Source organism: Trichoplusia ni, chromosome 2 (assembly GCF_003590095.1).
Source record: "Trichoplusia ni isolate ovarian cell line Hi5 chromosome 2, tn1, whole genome shotgun sequence".
NCBI classification, from domain to species: domain Eukaryota; kingdom Metazoa; phylum Arthropoda; class Insecta; order Lepidoptera; family Noctuidae; genus Trichoplusia; species Trichoplusia ni.
In genome coordinates, this window is record NC_039479.1 from 1,572,298 (window position 1) to 1,600,082 (window position 27,785).

At 33.3% G+C, this 27,785-nt stretch overlaps 1 protein-coding gene across 2 annotated transcripts in view; it reads left to right on the top strand.

Moving 5' to 3' along the window:
- The window catches only part of LOC113502493 (phospholipid phosphatase 3-like), a 98,184-nt gene that overhangs the window by 19,182 nt on the left and 51,217 nt on the right, over positions 1-27,785 (top strand). The gene's annotated exons all lie outside the window — the stretch shown is intronic.

Sequence of the window (27,785 nt, forward strand, 5' to 3'; positions counted from 1 at the left end):
ACTACGCTACTAAAAATAACTTATAGCGTCTTAAACCTAAAAGACTGAATTATAAGTAAAGAAAAAATATATAATAATCAAACAATCACAAAACAGTTTAATTACCAAACCTTTCTTAACTTCAAACGAAAACGCATTTCCGGCCTTACATAACACTTGACATCGACTGCAATATCGATAACACCCCATCACTAGGGCAACACTCACCACAAAAAGTTACCGTCTCATAATGAGCCAACATTTCTTCGCGATAAGGTGGTACAGCACTATGTTATCAGGCGCCTTGACCCCTGGCCTCGCACACGTTGACTGACATTTGACTGATAAAAGTACAAACGATTCCGTGGTTGACTGTTATTGCGCCAAAATGGCTTTTAAAATGTCTACAATATGTGTTTCTGTTATGAACATGCATTGATGAACAAATAAATCTAATAATTGTAAGGTCTATAAAGACACTCGTCGTATGTGTAAAATCTGATTTGAAATCTGAAACTAGATCCAAGTTACTCTACTTGATTTTTAACTAGGGTGTAATAGACACACAGTGAGACAGATGAAGAAGATAGTGTGTAGACCCATAGACTGTTCTTTTGCCAACGTGGGTTTATAATGAAGACTACTTATCAAAGTGTACGTAATGTAAAAAGCTCGCCGTTGTAAAAAGATAAATGCCAGAATGCCCAAAAACGTAAAAGCGATATTATATATTTATATCATTTCTAGGAGACCTCTAAATAATCATATTCTCATCTTAGTATCTATATTTTTAAAAGTAAAGAACAATGACTACCTGGGTACTTGAAAAAGCTCGCCTTCCTAAAGAGATGCCAAAATGCCCAAAAACGTTGAAAACTACGATTAACACCATTTATCAGGAGATTGCTAAATGAAAGAATTTTAACATTCCTGCACAAATCAGAGCCATGTTCATTCACCTTACAAGTAAATTTGGTTTAACTACAAAATAATGCTTTCAAAACATAAGCAAACGAAACTAAAATACTATACAAGCTAACGAAACTAGAACCTGTCAACCAAGCACTTGTAACATATTTATTATTGAATTTAAATACTGCAATCCTTTACTCAATAAATTTATAAATCTAAAGCTCAATAGGAAATAATTACGCAAAATTATCAAACGTACCTAGAACGAGTTTTACACGTTATCTACAGCTGTCCGTATTTCCCTAAATTATAATTTGTATTACACAGATACAGCAATAAATACATAAGTATTGCGTATATTCGTTTTTATTAGTTGGTATTAGTACGACAATGTAACTATTAGATACATTTGAAATTAGTATCGCGACGCCGTATACCTATAGTTTTTTAAGTTATAAAAGAACATAGTTAAGCTAAAATGATTTTAAGTAAAAAACTATCAAAGTTTTCCAATGTATCAAGTTATAATTTCTAATTTCACACAACATTAAATTAAGATTCCTGCAATCAAAGAGAAAAATATTGCCGTTTCCGCTTCCGTTCTGCGCAGTCTTATCACATTTCACACCGTCATAAGGTCTCTTGGTTTTCTGTCTGCCTGTCTGAGTACGGCGAAACTAAGCCGAGCCAAAATGATGATGATGAAAATAATGATATAATACAAGCAACACAGACACATAAATCAATGACATATTTCTAGAAACAACCAAATTAATCAATTACAAAAAAATCCTTCTTAAAAATAAACTACTTATAAAATAATTGACGCTATCAAATCAAATTAAAAAAAAAACCATTCGATTCTTGAAACTAACACACGCAACTGTGACGAAACGATTAACAGATGACATTTCAATAATGAAAATCAAAGATGGCGTACGCACGCGTTATTTAACTCGTGCATTATTATGAAGTAATCAGTTCACTGATAAGAGATCCATCAATCCAGACTGCTTTAATTAATTGCCATTCCGAGATGAAGAATTGCATTTCTTTCGCGATAAAGATTATGTTGTCAAGCAGTTGTTAAGTAACATCCTACAGCTGTGTTATGATAAATAAATAGTGTATGTATGTGTAATGTTTGTTTTAATTGTTATCAGGCAATTAGTATTAAATTAGAAGAAACCCCCGACTATTTACCTTTATCTTTTACTAGCTGTTGCCCGCGACTCCGTCCGCGTGGTTAGAAGTTATGATTTATATCTACCCTGTTTTCCATTGTATCTTCGCTCCTATTAGTCGCAGCGTAATGGTTTATAGCCTAAAGCCTTCCTCGAGGAATGGTCTATTCAACACAAAAATATTTTTTCAATTTGGACCAGTAGTTCCTGAGATTAGCGCGTTCAAACAAACAAACAAACTCTTCAGCTTTATATATTAGTATAGATGTGTTTAATTCTATTCATTTCACTGTCTCTTATTATAATCATTAAATAAGTTATTTTTTTTACTTGTATGATGTACATATCTGCTCACATATTTAATAAACGCTATTCCTGTTCAAAAATAAAGTCTTTATCCTTCAAATAATAAATCAGTTCTAACACACCTCTAACATATTCTCCCAAAGCAAAAAAAAACTGCGCTTATTACGTGTTGCATTCAATGCAAACGCACGACAAATCGATTATAAACACCCACATAACAGTTTCAACCGCAAATCAACCACTTTTCCAATAACTATTACAGGCAAGGAACTATTTCCCTAAAAACAATGGTAATAAAACCCCGCGGAAGTAGCAACAACATTTTATGAATTATTGTTTCATATAATTTTGTTGCCATACGAAAAGCATTCCACCTCAATGGAAAACGTTTTGCGATTATAAAATGTTTATGGCACGTGACTAAAGTATTTGTTTAACATAAATTTTGATGCAGTTTTAAAGTGGTATTTGAACTATTGTTTGGAATTGTTAGACCTTGAAGGAGTTGCAGCTGTGGAGAGCTAAGCGAAAATTAGTCCGGCGATATCAATTGTGCAAATCATAGCATGGATGATAGCTGATAATTTATTTGGTAACCTCTAATCCGTAAGCAAATATCCGAATCGAACTGGCATTGTTAAGCATTATTTGTACGTCCGTATAGTACTAATAAAATGTCTAATCTTTAGTCTAAATTAAAATTTCAAAACAAAATGTTCGCTCTCCAAATTAATTAATTATGTTTTTACCGACCGCTTCTTAACTTCAAATTGGGTTTCTACTACTGAAACGCATCATCTGAGAAAATTTCGGGTGTCTGGCTACAGGATTCATGCGATATACTATTTTTTCGAACTCACTGACACGCAACGGAACACAAACACCGTAAACCGAACTTTGCTACAGGTAAAGTTCCGTTTACTTTGAGTACCTCTACAAGACTCTAAAAGTCTAACTCTTAAAGAAACATCTGCTACAAAGTAACATACACATGCCTGAAAATGATGACTTACCACAGAGGATCATAAAGAGTCCAATAAATCAATTGTAATCAACGTTTTTGTCGGTACACAACTCAATTCAAAGTATCGTGGAATGAAAATACCGGTGAAATTAACACATTATTTGTAAATTCTTGCACTTGTTTACCTGATACTGTTGTTCAATTATCGTGAAGAATACACAACAAGACTGCAATATCTGCAACATACACACGCACGGAAAAATAGTTGGACGGACATTCATTATCATTTAATTTGCCTCTTGTTGAATTGAAATCTATTGATTTATACAAAGAAATTGATGGAAATAGTTTTACGAGGAACTTTTATTTTAATTTTTACGGTTTTTAATTTCTTGCATTTGTATGACCCAGAAATGCTTATTCAGAGTCTAAGTGTCTGTGTACATGCCTTGAATGTTTGTGAAATCCGCCGCGAAGAACAAAGGTTAAATTCCTTAGTGCTGAAGCTATTAAAAAAAAAACAACCTAACCCCAAAGCACAGAAATCTTTTGATCAATACAATCCTTTTCACAGTTTCAAAGTTCAAAGTTCCCTAATGCAAAACCGCAGCTAAGATTCCCGTCTCCACTTACACGGTCACACTGCATTACAGACGGAGAGACAGTCATAAAAAGCATGTAACATTATCTGTGACCCAATTAATGTTAATTTTCATCGTCTCGCACTAATGTGTCAAGTATCGCACTGGTATTTTAAGTATTGACTACTGGGAAGCTTGGCATGTTACTGGTTAAATCACGTTTAAAACGATTGCGATGAATACGGATGTCATTTTTGTGTATAGCATCATTTGAAAACTTACACAAGCAAGGAGTATCAATACCACGTATTTTTTACCAGTATTTTTTTTAAAGAATTCTTTGACAAATAAATTAATCGGGGACCAGTGTGATATTATTTATTCAAATTGTTAAACAAACAAAAAATATTACTAAACACAATATTGAATCAACTAAAATATTTTGTTGGCACACATCAATCAATCAATTTCATATTTCGAAAGCCATCGAATAAAAACTTCATGTAACTGGCCTGCTAGACAGATAAATAAAAACAACCGTATTATTTTTTACGAGTCGTCTGGGTCGAACATGCAATCGCCGTAATCGATTTTAATAGTTTTTTTTTAATATCAATATATTTACATGCCATTTTTACTATAATACGATAATGAATATACAATGAAATATATAAGTAAAACATTTATATGTGTTTTAGGTTGTATTTTAAAGGTCTCAAAGAAGTCATACAACATTCAAAAATATATTATACATACTAATAATTCATCTGAAATTCAACAGTTTTTCAGTGTATCGACGATTTTCCATACGCGTGTAAAAAAAGAGCTAAACAATAAGACTAACTCATTTTTTTCGTTTTGAATGGAAGTTGAAACCAAACATGTGAGATTTTTGTATGGAATGTATGAAACATAAGCCCCGCTGAAAACTACAATAGTGTTTATGTAACTTCTGCGTTTGTGTAACGTGAACGTTGTATGGAATCATCAAGATGGTTAAGTTGAGATAGACAGGCAATGATTGTCTTAGTATCTACGTAATCTTGCTTTTATAACTTACAAAGTACTTGTAATGAATCCTGCTTATCCTACTGATATTATTATAAACGCGAAAGTTTGTGTGGATGTTTGTTCCTCATTCACACACAAACCACTGAACAGTTTTAAGCGAAACTTGGTACACTGATAGTTTATAAGCAGGATTAACACATACGATAGTTTTTATCCCGATTTTATGTTTCCTATGGATTATTTTATAGCGGGCGGGTCCACGGGCTAAAGCTAATCACACATAGGTACAAAATACTTCAGTTCACATACTTTTGAATGACTTTCGTCATCCGCATAGTTTTGAGGCGATGTTTGTTCATAAAAAATAAATTTATGATATTGATTAAATACTTTTGTTGTTGATTGTACGGAAAAAAGAAAACAACACTATTATTACGGAACCAAGACAATTAAAACACACACATTTTGTAACACACATAAACATTTTAAACTATTAAAATATCACGAAGAGATTTCACGTAAATTGATGTTGCGAAAGGGCATTGTCTGTTGGTCTTTAACCATCAATCTCATCAACTGCTCGCGTTGTACGGACACTGCGTTTTATTGCGAGAAACGGTAATTGTCTTTTGTTATTATTGTGTAGTGTGTTAGTGTATCTAGTGGTTAGCTTTCTGAGTGTTGGTACCGAGGTACTGGTTTGATTCTACGTAGGACAAAAAGGTTTTGACCAGTTTCTTAATGTTTTGGTACTTTATATAAAATGTTTAAATCTACAGTCCTAACACGTTAAAACTGGTTCTGCTTTTGAAAATAAAAATAACCTTAAAAAACTCATGACAGTGTTGATTTATTTCATTTAAATAAACCATAATAAAATCATGTTATTATCTAATATTATATCAGTAGGTATTAAAAGAAAGCTAAGCGAACTTCGAGCTAATCGGTCATGGACCCCGACAGATGGCCATAGGAAGTTAATTGGTGAAGTAATTGTAACAGTGACAATTAATTAACACACATCTGGCTGTCGCAATGACCTTGATTGTCGAATTGAAGTCTAGATATCATGAATTAAAATTAATTCGGAACTGGCTAGATAAAGATGATGATCTCAATTTAAGTGTGCCTGTGTTATGTTGCAAAGCGCACGCGACGTTACACGCTAAAATGAAAAGCGAAACTAGTCGGGCAATCCCGATAAATACGCGTGAGTAAACCGTTAATTTGTTCTTGTATCATTCATGTATAAATTGTTATTTGTAAACACAGAAATATCATTTTTATAGTAAGTTTCGTGAGAATGATTCATTATTAAAAGATGCAACGGTTTTTATTGGAGACTCACGCGTATTTATTGGGATTGGCCGACTAGTTTCGGACCTAACCGAAGCTCTTACACATGAGCTAATGCAGCGGCGGGGTCGCCAGTTTGACTGGAATATCATGTTTTACTTTTTAATTAACTTCGAGTTCTAAAATAACAATAGATAAGTTTTTAATTTTATTCGCCTTTTTCCTGAACATTCGAAAGCAACTTCTTAGTACATTTAAGTGGTATTTTTTTCTAATAACTCAATTGGAACAAGCTCCCGTTAGACGTGCTTGTTCACAAAGTGCATTATAGCAATTATCCTGGAAAGTTATGATTAAGCGGTGAACCCCGTTATTACTGTAATTAGTTCAGCATTTACCAAGCTTACCGCAAATCTTAGTAATATCCCAGCGTAAATACTTACGATACTTTGCTCACTGTCCCGGAATTTTTACTATAAGACAAAAAAAAATACTCAATAAATCATCAAAGTCACTTGCAGTTCACTGACGGCCATATGCGGTACACTGCTTGACATAGGCCTCGTCCCAAAATTAACACAACTTCATAATACTCCGCCTTCCGCACCTAGACAATAATTGCTACTACTTACTAGTAAAGTACTTTCAAGCAGGGGCAACACATTCTTGTGTATGAAGGATTGCAAAGTATTGCCATACACCGACACAAAAACGCGGATAGCGTAGCACGGCGGTTTAGGTTTAGTCAGTAATAGTCGGACACTACCCATGTCCTCCCCCGAGGGAGTGGGTATCCATGAGTCCCCGTTTTACCATAAAAAAGGGAAAAGACCGAGCTCTGCATCGTGTAATCCACTGTCACGGTTCCGTCTTCTATAGTCTTACCATAACCAAGTAGTAAAACGCTTGATAGAGCTCGGAGGCACGTTAGAGTATATTAGTCTACGGTGTCGGAGGTGACCGTAAGAATTATGTAGAGATTGTTGTAAAAGAAAAACTTTATTACCGTGTGAAAATAAGCAACTTACCTACATAATCTATTATATTCTATTTTAAGAATAATTCTCTCTAATTACCACATTAAAACTATTTGTTTCATACCACCACGGAAAAGCTGGAACAGAATTAATGAAGCAATAACTCTTCATGAAAAATAGTGTTTTGTTTAAGAGAATGCTAACAAAGAAATTTACACGTATGTTTTGAGATATTTAACGCAATTTATATTATAGCAGACACCTGCAAGCCGTGATTAATATGTTACATAAAACTACAAGAAATGTGCATTTGTGTGGACTTTATACTTTGTACGTGGGAGATGACCCGGTTGGTTTAACCAGAGGATTGATGTCACTGTACAGTCGAGATCATTAAGCTTTTGAACCATCCACATGCGCAGACATTTTTGATCTATAGTTTGTGAGGAATTCATTGAGCTTTCGAGCGCGTACAATATTTTGACTTGTTGACAATATGTTAATGGACGTCGAATATAGTATTGTTATTAATTGTATTTATCCTACATGTTTTGGTGTGCAGTTTAGAATTTAGTCGACATGTGTAGTTAAAGTTTAGTAAAAGGATTAGAATACTGATTTGAAATATGGTCGTTTCTGTTATGACATTTTTAGATTCAGATAAATTTATATTGTAAATATAAATTCTTTCAGGTATTTTGCGGGCCCTATATGTTGCCACCGGGCCGTACTATGTACATAATAATCTTTTACACTAAAACAATATAAAAGAGGTTATTTATATTTTTTTTATTGTTTTGAAAATCTCAAAACAATAATCTTCTCATAAAAAAAATACAAACAATTTGTCATTAATTTTATTTATCTGTATCGCAGTCAACAGATTTGCTTAATCATAAAAGTTAAATCGTTCGATGATTTATTTTATGAAGCTGTGAGCTTAGACTTCGGTTGAATTCCCTCATAAAGTCCGATCGGTATCAATACTTGATGTTTAATAAATAATAATGTTGTTTAACGTCCATCAGGTCATTCCAACTCGCCTTGAATTCGGTGCTCCCTTTAAGTGCATTGGAACGCAGGTTCGGACTTACATCAACCGTTTTTTATTGCTTATTTTTCGTAGAGTATTTTAGTATGAAGAATAATAATAGTATGTTTTGAGATAGGTTTGATAGATTGGTATATTTAGATTTGCAACCGTGATTGAGTTGTACTTCTATAGGTAACAACTGCCATTAGCGATTTGGCTTGGACGAAAAAGGTGCCTTAAGGATATTTCATTAAATAATAAAGACCTACCAGTTAATTGAAGAAGTTACTGTTGTAACTAGTTTTAGTACAAGACATTTAAAAATCCAAAACTAAAATGTTGGTTTACAATTTAGCAAAATGTCATTGAAACTGTTGGGCACAAAATTTGCATCTATTAGGCAAATAGCAGTTAAGTGATTCTAAAGGGGATAACGGTTTCCCTCACGTTGCCTTTACGAGGTTAACTCGAAACGGTGTCATAATAACATATAAGTGTGTTAAAATATCTCCAACGCTGCAATTGTCGAGAAAACATTGTTACTCAAATATTTTAACTATCTCGAGGTGAGGATCAGTGACCTTTTGAGTTTTTCACTTGCTTTTCTTTAAAAGCTTGTTTTTTAACGTAAATTTACTAGTGATATGATCATGTATTTTATTTAGGTAACTATGCTTACTAATTAGCTTAAATAATATGTAATTAACGATGTATTATCGTAACAATTATGTGAGGCAAATATTAATCGTCTAACCTTTTACTATAATTTTATTCAAAACACGTGTAATTTTGAGTTTCATAAGGTTAGGTTTAACTTTTATTAACATTCTAAATACTAAGATTTGTTTTTTAAGGAATTAAAAAATATTGCTGCATTCGATTTTATTTGTTTTTTTTTTTATAACGATGCACCAAAAAAATCAGACCTCGACAGCGATCGGTACACACCTAATCACATTCTCTCATTCTAAACTATTATAAAAAACCTTAGTCTATTATTTGAAACCACACTCTTACCCTTTCATCCTATAAATAATGTTCAAAATGACGTGCTTATTCCTGGCTTCAAATATTTATGCTGTCCCAAATTCTTTGAATAACTCTCAGACACAATACCGTCTTCTGTCCAACAGAATGATAGAGGACATTTTGTTTTTACGCTTATACGAGGCTAGAAAAAACAAATGAAAAGTGTTCGAATATTCCGAATACCGAATATTTGTGACATCACTAGTGTTTATGCAGTTGTCGGACCGTTGACAAATTATCTAATCACATCGGATTAAGTCTTTAATGCGTTTGTTTGTGAATGATGAATGGGGATTAATGATCTGTTTTGATATTTGCGCTTAGAATGGGCGATGGCACATTTTTTTCTGTGTTTAGTTTTTTCTTGGTTAGAGCTTTTTTAAGTTTATTCACTAGGGATGAGCTATTCGTTTCGAAGATTTTTAGGTTGATTTTGTTCTTAATTGGTTTGTTAAGCATATAGTATGTTGTCAAAAACTAAACAAAAGACCAATCAACTCTGTAAAACATGTCTATTTTTGGCCTTATTTGTCTAATGGTGACAAATAAGGCCAAAAATAGACATGCTTACTTACATTAGTTTCCAAAATGACTTGGAATAATTATTAAAAGATATTTTTTCCTGTATTTCATTTAGGCTATGTTAACCAAGATCATTATTAATATAGGAAAAAAATGCCTACTGTTAAGCTCTTCCATGAGAATTTAAAGCGAACAAAACCGATTACCTGCCCGTCTAAGTACGTCCCTGTATTCCATCTCAAACAACTTAATACACATAATGGTTTGTTCAGCTGCGGCTCACGATGGCATCAAATAATGGTTGTAGATTCATTATTGATATAACCACGCCATCCCGATCGTTAGTACAAATGTGAGAGCTGTTCGTGTAAGCAGTAATGCGCTGCATTTACTGGGAAAAGGTGGTTCTAATGAACCTTTGTTATGATAGGAAATATGAATAATTTAGATAGTTAGTATCTAAATTCTTAGTTTAAAAAAATACGAGTTACGCACTAATGATTTTAAATCCTTGTGTCGCAAAAAAGATCAGGGTCGATGAGATTTTGAAACCAAAAAAATAATAATAGATGGTAGTAGTTATAGTAGTAGTAGGCCGAAACCCATTGGAAAAGTTGCTTTTAGTAACGGTAAAGTGCTCTCAAACATAGATGTACAAAAATAAATTGCACGTCATTCAGAACTTAATCCAGTTTTATCTAGCGTAGGTGTGACCTTGTCTGGTAACAAAAGCTTTACATATTGACCCGAGGATGACCTACAATTAACCTCGCAGGGTCACAAGGTCAATCGGTTATCGAACTCGCAACCCTGACTTCTGCCAAATATTTGTATGACCTATATTATACAACCATACGTATATATCATTGAACAGTATTTGTAAAGCTATGTAACGCCACTTGTGACGTGGGTAAATATTAATAGCAGTTTGTTTAAATTTATTTTTATCATGTTTTGTGCAGTGCAGGTTTAAAGGTGAAAATTGTTTTGATTAAGTCCACGATTAAGACAGCAAGCTTTTTATTGATTTAAATTGTAATTAACGAATTTTTAATTATGTAATATATAAATAATTTTGTTTCCAAGCTTTTTCTGAGGTTAAGGGTTCGAATAATATATCCTTTCAGCCGGCAATTCAAGTCTTTGACAGTAATTTACAATCTAACATTTTCGACATACAAACTCATAATAATAATATGTTTTATCTACTAATATGAATATTAGTAGATAAAAAACGCAAATGCAGACTAAACTTATCAAATATCAGAGACCTTCTTCGATTTGTATACAAGCAAGCTTACGAACCAACAAGTATTCTATATATTCTATTCAAGTCTTAAAATAAAACATTTGACACCCGCATACTGTATAGCACTAAGTCCTTATCACACCTCCATACAAATCTAAATATAGTTAATCGATTCATTGAACTTGATCTCGATATTACAATCGATATAATAGCTGTTATTAAGTCTCGATTGAATCGAGTCGTTATCGCTCATTAGTCTTTTCTTTATGTTGAAGCATTCTTAATTAGATTGAAAGTTTCATAAAAATAGGTTGTAATTTGTGTGATAAAAGTCACGGTTTAATTATTAGCATTGTGTAATGTTGGCTTATATGAACTTATGATGGTTGAGTTATGTTACCAGGAGTCACGTTAGTACCTACATTAATTTATTGTATCCAAAGCGACATTTTTCGGCTTACTTTAAAATATTTTATTTTAATTTTATTGACTTGTTATTGTTTTCAAATTGTGTTTACAACAATTTCAAAAGAAAATTGGACTTGATTTTTAGTCTATAAGACAGCGACTTTAAAATTATACCACAATTATAAAAATTTTTGTTATTCTGAAAATCTTGTTATCTCTGCATCACGCTTTGATTGTCTGGCAAAGAATGCTTGAAACAAGGTCCACAATGGTGCATGTCATAAGGACATGTATATAAATCATTTGTATTATGTATTATGTGTTGCAACAAATTTATACGAATTAGAAATTTCACAGCATTTCATAATTAATTGATATTGTTTCCACGACGAAACTTAATACCATTGCAAATATCATCACCAGCATATAAGCAAACCAGCTATTGTTTTTCTCTTCAAAATTATTTCTAAGAATATAATACCATATCTTTTATACAGTGTGTCTTAGTAAGACGAGACGATAACTACAATGTAAAATAAAACTTTTATAACTTCTTAAAAGTATTGTAACGCGATCGGTGTCTGGTGTCTCCCATTCTTAACTTCCAAGACATTTGCAGGTCTCTCACGGAGTTAATGATTTCCAGAAAATGCCAACATTGTGCGAATGTCACAGGAGGGGTTGCAATTATTGATTGTCACAAGGTTGTGTGGAAGTTCCCACTATTGTTGCGATTGTCATGGTATTGCGAAATGGTTAGACACAATTTTCATAAATTATTTGTAATATTTTTTTTTAAACCGCTATGCCAGTGACTTCGTTTGCGTGTTACGAAAGTTACTTTGGGAGGTTTTTTAGGTATGTACGTTTTCTACGTGATAATTAATTGACATTTATGAAACAATTACTGTTAAGTAAAGCTTACTCCAATACATTAGAGTAAACCGTAAACGCAAGCAACATTAAGTTTATAGGTACCTAGGTTCAGTAAAGAAAAAGGAAACGGGAAATTATTTTTGTCTTTCATGTAACAGGCATAGTTGCTTAATGACTTTGGCGATATGAATGCTAAAAATAGAGCGATCCCATTCAATAAAAAGTCAATGTTTAACTGTGTCTATTTCTGGAATGGAACATATTTATGTAACCTTTTCAGGGCAACAGTTATTTTCTTGGGAAATGCCAGAGGTACTGAGAGTTACTAAGTTATGATATTAACACCCACGTTTTGCATGACATTTTAACTGCGAGGTTTTAACGAGCTTTTAATATTATTAGTGATTTATATTTAGAACGCTTTGACAGTTTATATTTTTTTCGCTATAATTAAATAGAAGATGGAATGAAAACCTGTCAAGTACGCCTCGGTTTCGCCACACCGAGGGTGTCGTAACAGTAGGCCAAAGAACAAACAATTTGCCAAAATTAATAACCATAGCAACTGTTGCTTAACGGATATTTTTGTAGTTGTTATTAATTTTTACGACGGCAGAAATAAGTCATGTGTGAAAAGAGATACGTTGTATATAAAGTGCAGTTTTTACCATTTGCAGTACAAAATCCTAAATGAAAGCGAATCTACCGTTGTCGTTACAAATCCAGACTATTGCACATTTGTGCCATCGGTTACATAGTTATTTATTCTTCCTGTTATTCGAGTTACTTCTGGTATTAAGTACTTAACTATAACAAGAAACTCAACGCGCTACCGTTCACCTATTTCCAGTATTGGATAAATATAGTCTGATGGATGGATTAACAAACATTGGCCTTATAAATAGTCCTCACATCATTTTAGTACCGATTAATGTTGCTTGATAGCTACGTCAGATAATAATTCTCAGTTATATCAGAGATTTAGTTACCAGCATACTTCGTTGATGATTTTAATAGTATTTTCAAATCTGTGACTATAAATCAAAGTAATGAACTTATGAGCTATTCATAGTTCCACATTTCATACCGACTCACTTGGCGCCATGCGAGTTCGGCAACCATACACCTTCCACTCCAAATAATCCTTATGACTTAGAACCTAAAATTGAAAATCGCTTGTCACAATCCCTTCAATAACTTTGTCTAACCAATTGACTTACAAAATGCATAATGCATTTGACATAATCTGTGTGTCGTTAAACTAAGGTTTATTTTACAATGTTTTACTAATGCCCGCTTGGGTTTAGGTTAATTGCAGTAGTAATAATGACTTTGTAATAAAGCTTGTGCATTGTACTGGTTGCTATGGCGACCGTAATTTTTTAATTCCTGACTTTGACCTGAGGGTTTTGTAGCGGCCTTTAATGTGTTCTTGTTTTAAAATAAGGAGAATAAAACCTTGTTTTAGTATTTAATGTTGTGTAACCTGCTCGTACTTCATTGTTTTCGTAATTCAACTTTAGAGTTATTTTTACGAATGACATAATAATTTAATAATTATTTTATGAATGAGGAAGAAACTGATTTTAAATTAAGGAAGTCCTCAAAAAGTTTAAGTTTAGTTTCAGAATTCTGTAAACATTCACAGGAACACATGACCTACATCTATACATAATATAATAGTAGATAAAGTTATTTTCTCCTCAGCATGTCGATAAAATGGCCTCAAGCCTTTGGGCCACTAGCCCAAAAGCCAATGACTACACCATGCTAATACAGAGGGTACCTAAAATTGGTGAAAAAATTAAAACAAATACAGTATTATATAATATACCATTCATGCCAAGTACACTTGATACTAGTTCATACCTTAAGAGAATTAACTCAGCTTAACATCAAATATTTGTAGACACATGCAGAGTATTGGTAATTTTTAACTACAAGCTTAGCATTATACGGTCTACGGTGGTACCAATGCGGGCTGATCAGTGCCACTCATGATTGTCCCCACTAAAGAGCTCCTGATGTGTTGTCGACCTTTCGTCACCTCGTTTAGATCAGCCATTGTACTTTGTCAGTTTTAATTAATTGTTATACAGGGTGTTTTTAAAACAAACTGTTTCAAAAGTGCTTTTAGATATTGTTTCTTTAGTAATTTTCGTAATCTTGTGTTTACTTTTGTTTTCTTAGTTTATTTATAAGAATGAAATAGTTTTTTTATGTTATACAGTTTAATGTTGTTATAGTCCATTTAAATGTTTTATTTCTCGAAGTTTCTAAACGCTATTGCATGAATTAATTCAACTGCAATAGAAAGTATCTTTATATCAAGTAATACATTTACAACTGCTCCAAAAAACGACAATTATTGACGTTTACGTTTAATAAAACAATCTTGTTATATTTACAACTGAAAATAAAAGTCCGATATAAAAGTACAGACGGACAAACATATAACGGTGTATAAATCAGTTAGTACAACACTACTAGGACGCCCACTTGCGCCGGCGCTTCTTCTTAATATGACAGTCAATATAAAAGTACCACTTTGTACGATACCATATCATTAAAATATTATAGGTAAAAGACAATAAACACACAGTTTTAATTATTACTATACCGACTTTGTCAATTTCTCGACTCACAGGCTAATATTTATTTTGTGTGTCAAATGCCTTAAATTTTGTAACCAAAGGAATTAAAGCACTGATGAAGTAGTAGTAGAACAACAAAGATTGTTCCTGTTGTAAATAATAAAAAAAAACACAGTAAAAAAAGGCGGACACAACTGAACATATTACAGACTAAACTTTTATTCGACGTTCAGAGTGAAACTTCTTCATCTGTCTTTCTATTGTCCCACATCTTAATCACATCTCGCCCACCGGCCGCGGTATCGCGTTATTTGTCAAGCGACATTAACATGTAATTATACATATGTATGTGGATTCCAGGCCATGCATTATGCATGGGCTATCTTAGGACTGGGTGCAAGGTTCGCTGTGACTGTTTGTCTAAGGGTGTGTAAGCGAAAGTCAAGTATTATGTAGCATTTAGCATATTTTTGTTAAGTTTTTGGTCATTGGCTGTACGCTTTCAATTAAACCTTTTGATATTGGAAAGAAAAATCGCGAGACAGTATTTCTGGTAGTCAATTCATTTCTTAAGTAAAAAAATCAGTATTGTTGCTAATACCTACGTATTTCTTGCAGTCGATTTAATTCTTACGGATAAAAATTGGGTGTATTTCTACCAGTCATGTTCTTCTTGGACAAAAAATCACCAGGTTTTTATACATTAAATTCATGAGTACCTAACGCCATTCCTAAACTGGTTCTTGGTGATATTGTTAACACTATACTGTTATTAACGTGGTGACAAGCGGATGAGACCCGAACCGTCCCATTGTGTTGGGACAGGCTTAAAGTATTATACAGAAGTCACAGCACGATGGGTGTTCTTAAATTATTTGGACCATGATCGACAATTGTTTGGCTTTCGTTCTCCTAGAAGTTTAAAAGGTAAAAAACATCTAATATATTTATAGTATGTGGTGAGTGTATAATAGTATCTGATAATGGAAAAATAAATTATATTTGTTTTGCAAACAAAGTTTTGACTATAATAAAGAAAATCAGAAAAGTTACCTTTAGAAACAAGTCAGAGAGGTACTGCAAACACTCCACCTCTATTGAACGAATCAATATTTCTGGTATGTAGTCGAAGGCAATTACAAGCGCACAAGCTCTCAGAAACACCTCCAACATATCCCAACAATTCGTAACAAAAAGAATAGAAAACTAAACATTAATATCCAACGATTTCATCATAAAATCTAGCTCCACATTTTCTAAACGGCTATTTTCTAGCACATTTTTTTGTTGAGGCGTGTTCTCATTAATTTTTCATGTTTCAACAGGTTGAGATTTTCTCACGTCATTCACTTATCTAGTGAAAGCTAGGGTTTATGAAAGTCGTACTGGGCATCTACCATCACATCTTACAGCAAGACTGTTGCACTTGTGGAAGCAGGATGGTGCGCTTCTCTATGTAGAGCGATGTCTCTTTCCCTCTTCTCGAGGTGGTAGTAGCTGCTCTCTACAGGTTAAGGACAGACAATCTCTGTCCGTGCTATCACTTTACCTGACAAATGAAGGGCCTGCATTTCCGTTTCGTTCGTTTAATTGACTGAATATTGATAGTATGCTAAATGTAATTGGTTTCCATAATACATAGGTGGAACATATTAGTAAAAAATACGATTTTAGGACCAGACTAGGTCCCTAAACAACTCGTAAATGTGAATACTACATTTGAAAAGTTTTTAACGGTTCTGTACCCAAAGTGTAAAAGAGAAACCCTATTAATGTCACTTTCAGTTGGTTTGGTCGTCTATTTGTCACCAAGCTGTATCTCATGAACAAAACTTCACAGGCATTCTATTTCTGTCGCCACTATAACAACAAATATCAACGTGCTAAACCTAAACTTGGCCGGTTTGTTAGAAACTTTTTTAAATTAAGAAATATCTTTGAAACTTTATCATGCCTGATGTTTTTAGACAACGTAAACTATTTTGCAGTATCCATTCATCCTAAGCGTTGTAACTTACATTTTCCATTCATTCAAAATCACAAAGTAAACTACAAGTTTATCAGTCACGTTTTACATGCAAAAATCACGTTCGATACATAAAAAGCACTATTTTATAACTCCGGAAACGCACATTCCATTCAAATATGCAATTTCAATAATTTACTGGTCTATCGACCAAAAGCTATTTCCAACATATTTCCGAGATGGTTCGTATTCAAATCTTGGAGCATTGTTGTAAATTCTATAGTTACATATCTTGAATATCTTCTATCTATATATTTTTTTCCATATCGATCTTATATTTGTCTTTATTGCATCGTTTGTTATTTTAAACCGACTTCAAAAATGAGGAATTCTTCTGTATATTTCTATGTTTATTACCTCATACATCCGATTTTGTTGATTCTTTTTCATTTAATTAGAAATTGCTGTCGTTTTATCACATAAAATTTCCCAGCCGGCCAGCATTAGATTTTCGATTTACGCTACATTTTGTAGTTACAATATATCCCATTATAAGAAACTAATTTTTATCCCACTTCTAAAATACAGCCCAGTTTATTTTCGTCTAGATCTAGTTAAAAAGCAATACGTCGATAATATTGCCAAACTATTGCTTAAATTAATTTAATGACGGTATCAGCATTGTAATCAGTGGCCATCTTGAATGATTGATTATTAATCGCAAATTGAAGCTTTTTTATGACTATAAATTGAGAGATACACGATTTTAATTTAAACTTAACGGTTAAATATTTAGGCTCCCACTGCGTTTGCGCGATTGAATCTGTATAAAAACTCGTGTTTCGTGTAGTGACATCCATTTATACAACTTTTTATACAGTTTTGTCAAATTTGGTTATTGAATAACCATTATTAACATTTTAACAATAAAAAATTATTCAAACAAGAGAAAATTCCACAAAAAATCCTTTAAAAGTATTTTAGCACTTAAATTAAAGGACTTTCCCCACATATTTCTGTTTTGTATGCACATGTATGCACAAACTATTAAATAAATAAAAAAGCTTAGATGAGGTCCAAAGGTTGATCATCCTCTCCTAACAGTGCCATGATTAACTTGTATGACACTCCCTTCTAAATTGTCCATATTCTATGATTCATACATACATAATTAAGCACCAAAAGAAAGTTAAAAAATCCCGTTAAATATTATTCTTACTTTCAACATATGCAACTTATCTTAAAGACTTACTAATGAGGGACCCTTAAAAACCTTGTCTGTTAGACGTCAAACTTGTTTGTTTGTGTACACATCAAATCAATGTATTGGAATGCGTGTTTGTCAAAAATAGTACTGTGTTTACACAACAAAATTGTGTATTTATTTTTATTGTGCGTGGCGTATGGCAGTTGGTATGGAGAAGGTTAAGAAAGTTTTTATTTTTAAATTGTTTATTATATACTCATAATTATGAACGGGGAAGTTTGGATGTTTCATGTATGGATTTGTGTTCGTTACCCTTTACGCAAAAACTACTGAACGGGCTTAGACCTATCGGCAACAGCTCGTTGACCATATACACTTTTTTTTTTTAAGTAGAACTTAAGCTATAAGGGTTGATGGATCCAGCTACTGAAGGTACACATTATAATCATTTTTGAGTAAGTAGCGAATTCATATTATTTATATATTAACGGTTTACTCACGAGTATTTATCGGGATCGCCCGACTAGACTCAGCGGCGGGGTCACAAGTCGACCCTGCCGCGCTTCAGCTCATGATTAAGGACTTCGGTAGGGACGGAATCTGTCAGGGCTTCCCCGATAAAGACAACTGAGTGTAAACCGTTATTCAAAAATAAGTTAGTTATAATTAAAAAAATATATATTAAAACCTTTTTTCGCATGATGAATTATTAGAAAAGTTGTATTATCTTTTTGATTCTAAATTTAGTCGTGGAAACCTGAAACACATGTACAAATTAACTTGTCAGACTTAAATCACCGCTAATGATTGAATTCAACATCACGAACAGCAATTTCTCTAATGAACTTCTAATAGAACAACATTTAAATATACAGCTGAGCACTAACTTGACAAGTCCCATACAACTTAGCAAACCAGTTTCATTAAAGCTATCTAATATACATACATCAATAGTAAGCCTATGTTTAATAATAATATTAGCATGTGTTAGCACAGTTAGGCTAATAGGCCGCAATGATTAAGTAATCATACTAGTTGTGCCATTTGTAAATGTAAACCAGTCAATATCTGTTATCATTGAGGGTATTTTGCATAATTGTGTACAAGTAAAGAGTTTTCTATTAGGCAATTATGGTTGGAAAAGAAAATCTTTGTTTTAGGCGTTTTGAGTATGTATTGTGCGTGCGTAAGAACATTATTTTCAATGTCTTAAATATGAAGTTTTAGTTTGCAAACAGAAAAACGAACATTTTGTGCATGACAAAATTGAATGATAATCTAAAATTATACAATAACAATATTAAAAAAGTAGCTTTGACTATACACCGACTTCTTTCAAATAATATTACTTCAAGTTTGTGCCGGGTTAAGTAAATGTAAAAAAAAACCGCACCCAATAAGCCTTCTACTTTTATCTCTGTATTATGACCGAATGCGATGAATAAACCATGAATAACTGTTAAAACTATTGTTACCGGCGTCATGATTGACTGATAGCAAAAAATAATACGAAAAATATCTGTGACAAGAGATGCTGAATATTGATGGCAGTGTGTTTTGGTGGATTTAGGGAAAAAAGGTAAGTCGTCTTTCACTGTTGTTTTAGGATCTCAATCTATACACCCCTTTTATTTATATTCAAAACTTTGCTTTTTAAAATATCTTTTATTTGTCAAATAGTATAGTACCCCAGTTTATTCATTCGAGCGTGTACTAAGTTTTTTTTTAAAGATACAGACGAGTGTTTTTTAAGCACTTTTTTACAATATTTTCTTCAACATTTTTATGCAAAACACAATCATATTAGACAATAATCGATTACCCGTTTAAATGTCATTCATGATTAATCGATTTTCAAATCGATGTGATTTGTGAGATGCGCGTGGGAATCAGAATTTGATTGTTCTTGGACATGCAACTGTCGCAATAGCTATCGATAAATCATAGGAAACAAAGACCTTTTCCAAGCTGTGTCACTCAACTTGAAATGATTTACGTGTTAGGTGTTTTGAATTGGGGAATCACTAACCTTTAAAGTTAGACTTTTGAAATTATGGAAGAGAGATGGCGCTCTACGCTGCCTTATGTTTCATCCCTCTCCCACAGCTGTGACACTTCCTTTAGGGGGTACCTAAAATATTTTTTATATTCTACGATCCTGCCTTTAGAAATTGCAATCCTTAACACAAACAGTCAAAGCACAAGAATTCGTGAATATTAAAAACGCCTGTCCTACGCCGAGATCGTATCTGCGACGTGTAGCATGTAGTAGGCTAGGCATGAGGACCTTCGCCACTTGGCTACGAACACGAAAGTATGTTAATAAGAAAGTAATTATAAAATAAAGTAGCATTTTACAGTCGTTTTAATTCCTGAGTCTACGGTTAACATATTGAAGAAACTACTAATAACCAAAACAAATAATAATAAGGAATGCAATAAACCAACAAACGCATATGTCAATAATTACCTATTATGTTATCAGGGACCCCATAACACGTATTCATTCAGTTATGGCTTTTAAATTGCATTTTAATACATCATCAATTAATCTGACAAGGTCCAGACGGCGCCATCTATTAAGTAGCTAAACTAGGGAATAAATAAATTGATAAATTAATAGCGACATTATTTAGAGTCAAATTACGGTCTCAAAGCATCAACATGAAGAATCATATTTTTCGTGATGTCTATTCAGTTTTTGAATAGTTTAAAATATTAATATTTAACAACATTAACTAAAGTTCGAGGAAGTTTTAACAATACGTTCAAGCCTCTAACACAGATCAGATTTAAGTCGTTATCTGCCCACTAAATAACATCTCAGAACTCCATCCATCATCTTTATTAAATGGCGCTAAGCTACAATCACACCAGCACTTACTCACGCGTCTATTTTAGTCTCTAAATATAAATTAGTCTGTATTTAAATGCAGTTTTATCTCTGACGTGCGCGCATGCGTAATACTGATGTCCAAGTGTCAAGTTTCTAAATAATGTTTTTCTATGTACAGTCAGCAACACAAGTCTGAGGTATCACGGGATGAGACGGGGAAGGGGGAGAAAAGAAAATCTTGGGCTTATTTATGAGTTGTTTTGTGTTATTAGGTAACAAAATAGCTTGAAACATAAAGTCACTCTGTTACCAAACACTGGCACTTTTAACTGAATTGTATTAAAATGTATCCGTTATACTTGCGCATAATTTTTCTGTAATACAAATGAACCTAAATTAAAATCATAGACAGATTGACAGACAAACACGTAATTTTTTTTTTAATGTAAATCGACTTTGTCGGTGACTATACTGGCTTTGTAAATTAGTCGGCATTAGCCTAACTATGTGTGCCAGCGGAAAATTATTTTTAATGAGAAATAAACTGGTAGCTTAATGACACCGGTATACATATACAATACTTTTTTCCACATTTCACAGTATTTTAGTAAAAGAATCTGTCTACGAGAACCTAATTTTGCATATTTCAAGTACAGGTTTCGTACATGTTTAAAAACCAATATAATGTTGAATATTTTGATGTTTTGCCGGGATATCATCTCTGGGACACACCAAGCTTAAGTCTTCGGTGGTTTCATTGAAGACCGTGGCTGGCGAGCCAGTCCCAATAAATAAACAGAAAACCAAGTAATAAAGTGGCCTTTCTCCAAAATGTTTCTAATAAAAAAAAACGTTTGCAGAGTCATCTTTACATTCATTAAGACATACCGGTTGGTAAGCGTTGAGGTCGTCTCGCCACCGCTTCCTAGGTCGCCCACAACGACGCCAACGGATGGACGATCCGTTGGCTCCCATAGTATGGTGACTTTGGCCCAACGATCGCTGTCCATGCGGCTATCGTGACCCGCCCAATCCCATTTTTGCCATACTAATTTAGCTAAATATCCGTGAGGGGTTTCCTTGATCCTCTCAAATTAAGTAAAAGTAGGTAACTTACGTAACAGAAAGCTATAAGACCAAATTGGTTTCGAGAACATCTGCAGGCGTATCTGAGGCGGATATCCTGAGAAATGTAGGACAAAGTCATTGTTGAAATTGTAGTACAATTTCAACAACATACAAGATGTGCCGAAATAAAGGTATTGTGATCAAGAGAGCGAACGAAATATCTAAAAGTATCTTTTCTGAGTCCTAAGTATAATGCGTCTAGAACTGTTTTGTTCCATCCCAACTGTATTTAGCTATTGTTTTTGCTATGTTTCGTTAAATTTTTGAAGATAGTTTGAAATAGATAGTCGGAAGAAAACTAATTACTACTAACTTATCTGCATGTAAGAGTGTTATTGATTACAATTTAACGTGTGTTTCTTGGAATTTTGATTTAAACGTTTTTATTTTTTTTAGAATATAAATATTATATTTTGGGTAAAAAATTGAGTTTTATCGTTTTTATTTCTAAACGCCTTAAAAAGCTGTGCGGTGGATGATACTGTATACTATCTATTTGTTTCATCTTAGAAAGAGTTTCCGCGTCTAAGTTATTTTCTTTAAATAAACCAGTTCTTAAATAACCTAGCAACAAATTAAATGAAGTAATAATATCCCCAGGTTAGTATGCGTTACTTCACAAAGGCCCAACGGTATAAGTCCGGGCGCAGAGGAAGCTTATGTCATAGGCAGTCATAGTACGCCTATATTTATGCTAAACGTTTATATCCTCTGGGTGTTATAAGTAAGAATTATTCATAGGAGGTAGCATTCGTAATTTATCAATTTATATCAGGGATATTTTAGACTGAATCTCCAACTTTTGTTTGTAAGATTAAGTATGTGAAAGGCATCAAAAAAATATGGTTATCATAAGAATAAAAGATATCTAGGAGTGTAAAGTTATTGTATTCTGGACAAAATAAAATGATTCTTCTAGATGGTTCTCTATGAAAATTAATTTTACCAGGGTAAAATTTACCCAGGGATAGCATCCTAATTCACTTCTACATGGCTTCTTACCCTGAAGGTGCCACGTGCTAACCAAAAATAAAACAGCAAAGCACCAACTTAAAGCTTTCAAATTAATTAAACACTTGCATTCTGGATCTTAAAATAGCATGAACAGTAATAGCTCTCAGGAAATGCCAAATTAGTGGTCATTAGTAATGTCTTCGTAGCAGGCGCCTATATCACCACCATTTAAAACAAACTTACAGCTGTGTGAGCGAGATAGCGCTATACATCCTGTAGCGCTCCGTCTCGCTTCCTCAAATTCACTGTAAAAGATCTTGGTAAGCCCTCAGGCGCCTAAAGCACTTGTTCTTAATGGTGACAGACAGATGTGTTAGCAAGGTCGGTGCAAGGCTTAAAAGCTAGGAATTGTCGGTAATTAGCCAGATTATAGACGAAGGGATATAGCTGGAGATTGTGGGGTCTGTAATTTGTAGTGCGGTGCCCATACTGCTGTTATTATCATTATAACATTATGTTTCTTTCTTAGAAAATATTTATAATGTTTCTGTTCCTGAGTAACTCTTTCATTTTGTGGAGACGGATAGCCGACCCCAGCTTAGGACAAGCAAACGTGTGATCCACGAATGCTTGTCTTAAGTCTTCGATTTTTGTGCATATGACTTGAATGTTTGTGAAACCTCAAGCACAAGGACTAATTTCCTAGGAGCGGGAATTCAAACTCGATATAGAAAAAATATGCTATTTAAAATGTGAATCAATACTTAACTGAGGTCTTCCAAGTAAATTAGTGATTACGTAAGTTCTCGTTAACGCTAATCGCAATTAAAGCTTATTATAAAGCAATATATTACAAGCAGGTAATAAAAACGGAATATTGATGAGATAAGTTTCATTAAGAATTATATTTGTAGGTACAGATTAAGGTAGGTCCCATTATGATCATCTTCACAATATGTCAGGGGAATCATAAAAGTCCGTAATAGACGCTTTATATTGCCCATACAAAAGTGGTTTCCACGCATTAAACTTCAAAGCATTCACATGGAGCTGGCGCCTAATGGCAACAAAATTACAAATCCAAAATAGAATCGCAACAGAACTCTTTAACAGAAGGTTAAGTCACGTTCAAAGAGAGCTTTGGCTAGCGAATGTTAGAATGAAACTTGGGTAAGTGATGTTTGAAAATGTCTAGTATAATTAAATTTTTATTTTTCATCCCTCTTGACACCTTTTTGATATGCGCACTTGCATAAGGCTCTTAGTCTCATAGTATATCACAGGATAAAAATACAAAATATATGTAAGTTTATAAATTGTTTTTGTGAAAAACAAGCTGTGTTTAAGACGACTATAAAATTATTCAATCCGTGTTCTTTGTTGCTGTTAGAAAGATAAGAAATTTAAATATTTTAATTGTTTAACGGAAGGCCAACGTAACCGACTATAGGTTCTGTCATTTAAGTTTATCCTGTATCTCTAAGTTTGAGCTAATTTGCCAACACAATTTTCCCATACTGCACACAGTGGTACTTCTGTAAATTTCTCTATATGACACCAATAAATACCACGCACGCATGACTGCTACAGTTTACTAAACTACCAAAACTACAATTTGTGTACCTTCGTTACGGGTGTCGCATAACCAATCAGCCAAAGTGCCCAAAGTGCATGGAATAAGGCATTCAGGGCAGATGTCAGAGCTTAATTGTTTCGACGTGGGTAGTTTGACAAGCGATGCCTTGACGGTTTGATGTAACATACGGGTAGGTATGTGTGCTGTTGAATGGTAATATGAAATACATGTAGTGGGTATAAAAAGTGTCAATTTTATTGTTATATAACGTGGAAAAATGTAAGGATAAGTTTTTAATTTTTTGAGTTGTGTAATAGTTACTTTTGTTTAGCAACCTGTGCTTTATATACTTTATATGAGGCTGATGGTAAATAATGCAATTTCCTTCTTATTATGTATAAATTGTTAATTTGACTTACCTTTACATTTTTTTGGCTTTTAATTATAGGATTTTAAAATTCGATAAAATCCCTATTATCTCTTGGCTTTCCAAAGTTTGTTAAATTGAAATTATGTATAACTGTATTTTTTCATTCCTAAATAACCTAACCTAACTTTTACCTATCAGTGGCAAAAATAAGCAAATATCCAAAATCACAAAATATCCACACAAAATCATAAAATCCGTCAACCAGTTTTTATTTTAATTGTGCATTTTCTCTTGTCAGGCTTTTCCTTCCAGAATAGGGCACCAACCCAACTTCAGGGTATTAGACCACTTAATTCAATTATATGACAAGGAAGCCCTTCTGTTCGTGTCGGCTTAGCTAACAAACTGCTCGTTTGTAAAGCTTAGCAACGGTGGTTTTGTTAACAAGTCGCACTGTGCCTTTGTTACCAACATATACTTCTAAATTCCATTACCATTTTCTCGACTCATTGTATCTATGATCATATGGTGATATGTTCATATAGCTTTTATTGGGACGCGATTTTCCCTTTTCAGCTATTTCTGTCTTATCTCGAAGTTTAGGGTATGTTTGTGTATGAACTAAAATCATTTTGTAAAGTATATTTGATTTGTATCTGTTGAGTTTTGCTGTATGGCATTTGTGAGGCATATTTAGTGAAAAATGAAATGATATATGCAAAAGCAGATGTTAAGATTCACTAAAATCATGTCAAGCATAAGCTAATGATTCAGTTTTAATGTCTATTAATCTTTTACACAACTAAACGAACGATGCAACAAAATAACCTCTCAAAAGTCCTTGCAAAATACTGTAAAGTCTATAAAGCAAGCTTACCTAAATATAGAACCAAACAGAATACTTACATTTCAATATCCAGCTCGTAAACCACGATTTCACTTTCAATGCAGACCTTTGTAGGTACAATCACGACCATAATTGTCCAATAACATTATAATAACGGTCATTACAACTTCAAAGTGTTTGTTATCGACTGTACATGATGTTCATAAATAACAGGTCAAATGTGACGCCATCCATCGCAGATTACAACTATTACAAGTTATTTCGTTCACGTGTCAAAATATGTACATACATAATTACTTTGGAGAGCTTTTCGCGAAACTATGAATTTATGCATACGTGCGTACAGGTTTCCCCGAAAAGTTTTCTTAGGCCACGAATTTCTATTTCTAATTTCTACTTCGAAATAACTGTACTGTGTTTATTTTAATCTCATTCTATTTACAAAGTAAATACATTGTTTCCATTTTCCTTTTAAGATTTTCTGATGATATGTACATAATGGATATATTCTCTATTTGGAAGGCACTGGTGTTTAAAATGACTATAAGTGTCAATGAGGTTACTCCTTATTGCAAAAATAATAAATCGGAGTTTCGACATTATATGCCTTACTAAGATATCTTCATCGTCTTTACTTATAAAGCCTTGGACTCACGATCTCAGATATCGCGGCTTAGAACTTGTTGTCAGAAATCGCGTTGGAAAATGATTGATCGTGACAAACACATACCCGAAGTTTCTTGCCTAGACTGTCTGAAGGCACCAGCGGGCCTATCATCGAAAGACTTAAGTCTGAAGCAGCGTCAAAGCCAAGATAACTGTAAAGATCTTCAAATACGTTTCCTACAATGCGGATTCATCAGCATAATTCAATATTATGGGACCCCAGCTTAACCATCTAATCGGACACACCACAATTGTTCTGTCCTACAATGCAAGGTATTCGTTTGACACGTCCATTAGCCATTCAGATGTCAATCGTTACTGTATGTTGCCGTATTATGTATTCTAATACAATGTTCAGCCTAGATTCTGTGGCGCTAAGTACTGGCGCCGTTCGAAAGCTATGCGGATCATTATACATTATCATTAGCTTGATAGGTGAGGCTGGATTCTTCGGCGTGCCGACAGGTGGCGCTAGGAATGTTTAATGGATCTGTTTTAGTAGTATTTTGCTTTGATGATCAGGTGTAAAGAAAGATCTCCAAACGCCATTCGATTTTTTAATTAGGAATAGTAAGAACTGTTAGATTTCTATTTCTTTATTGTTCACTTTATTACATTGTCGTTACGTAGAGGTATCTGAGACAAAAAAAACTTAAGTGTAAATGAACACGCAAAACAGGAAAATGTACAAGGGTGCACATTATTTCATAAAAATAAACATTTACCATTTACCAAATCTGAAAATAAATCACATTACTTTTACAATCGGGTATAAACTGTTAATATCATAAAAATACAACAAAAAATGCAGCACGAATTGACCTATCGATAACTTTAGCAATAAAAACTAAACGATAAAACAAACAAAATAACAATCTAATTACATCATTACATACATTAGTTTTATCAAGTTTAGTTAGTTCCTAAACTGATATTAGAACGGTTTCTCATAAAAAGTCAATGTTTAGAGAAGGAGTTTTATAAAAAAAAATAATTATCATCATTTTATATCGGAACGCAATAGCATGCGCTATATATCTATGCTGGTTTATTAAAAATTGAGAAATCATGTATACAAAAAGAACACTAAATAGACGTTTTTTAAACGCAAATTAAGCGTTCAATTTGAATATTTTTAATGTCATTCGCCTAAGCTTACACAAAAAACACGATCCTCCGAAACTCCATTCTTCAATTATACTAATTTCTAAAAAAAAAATTTAAAAAAATCATTTTTCAACATTCTGTTCTGCAAATTCAGTTCAATAGTTTCAAATGTAACACAATTCACCCATTCGCCTGCAATTCGTCTCG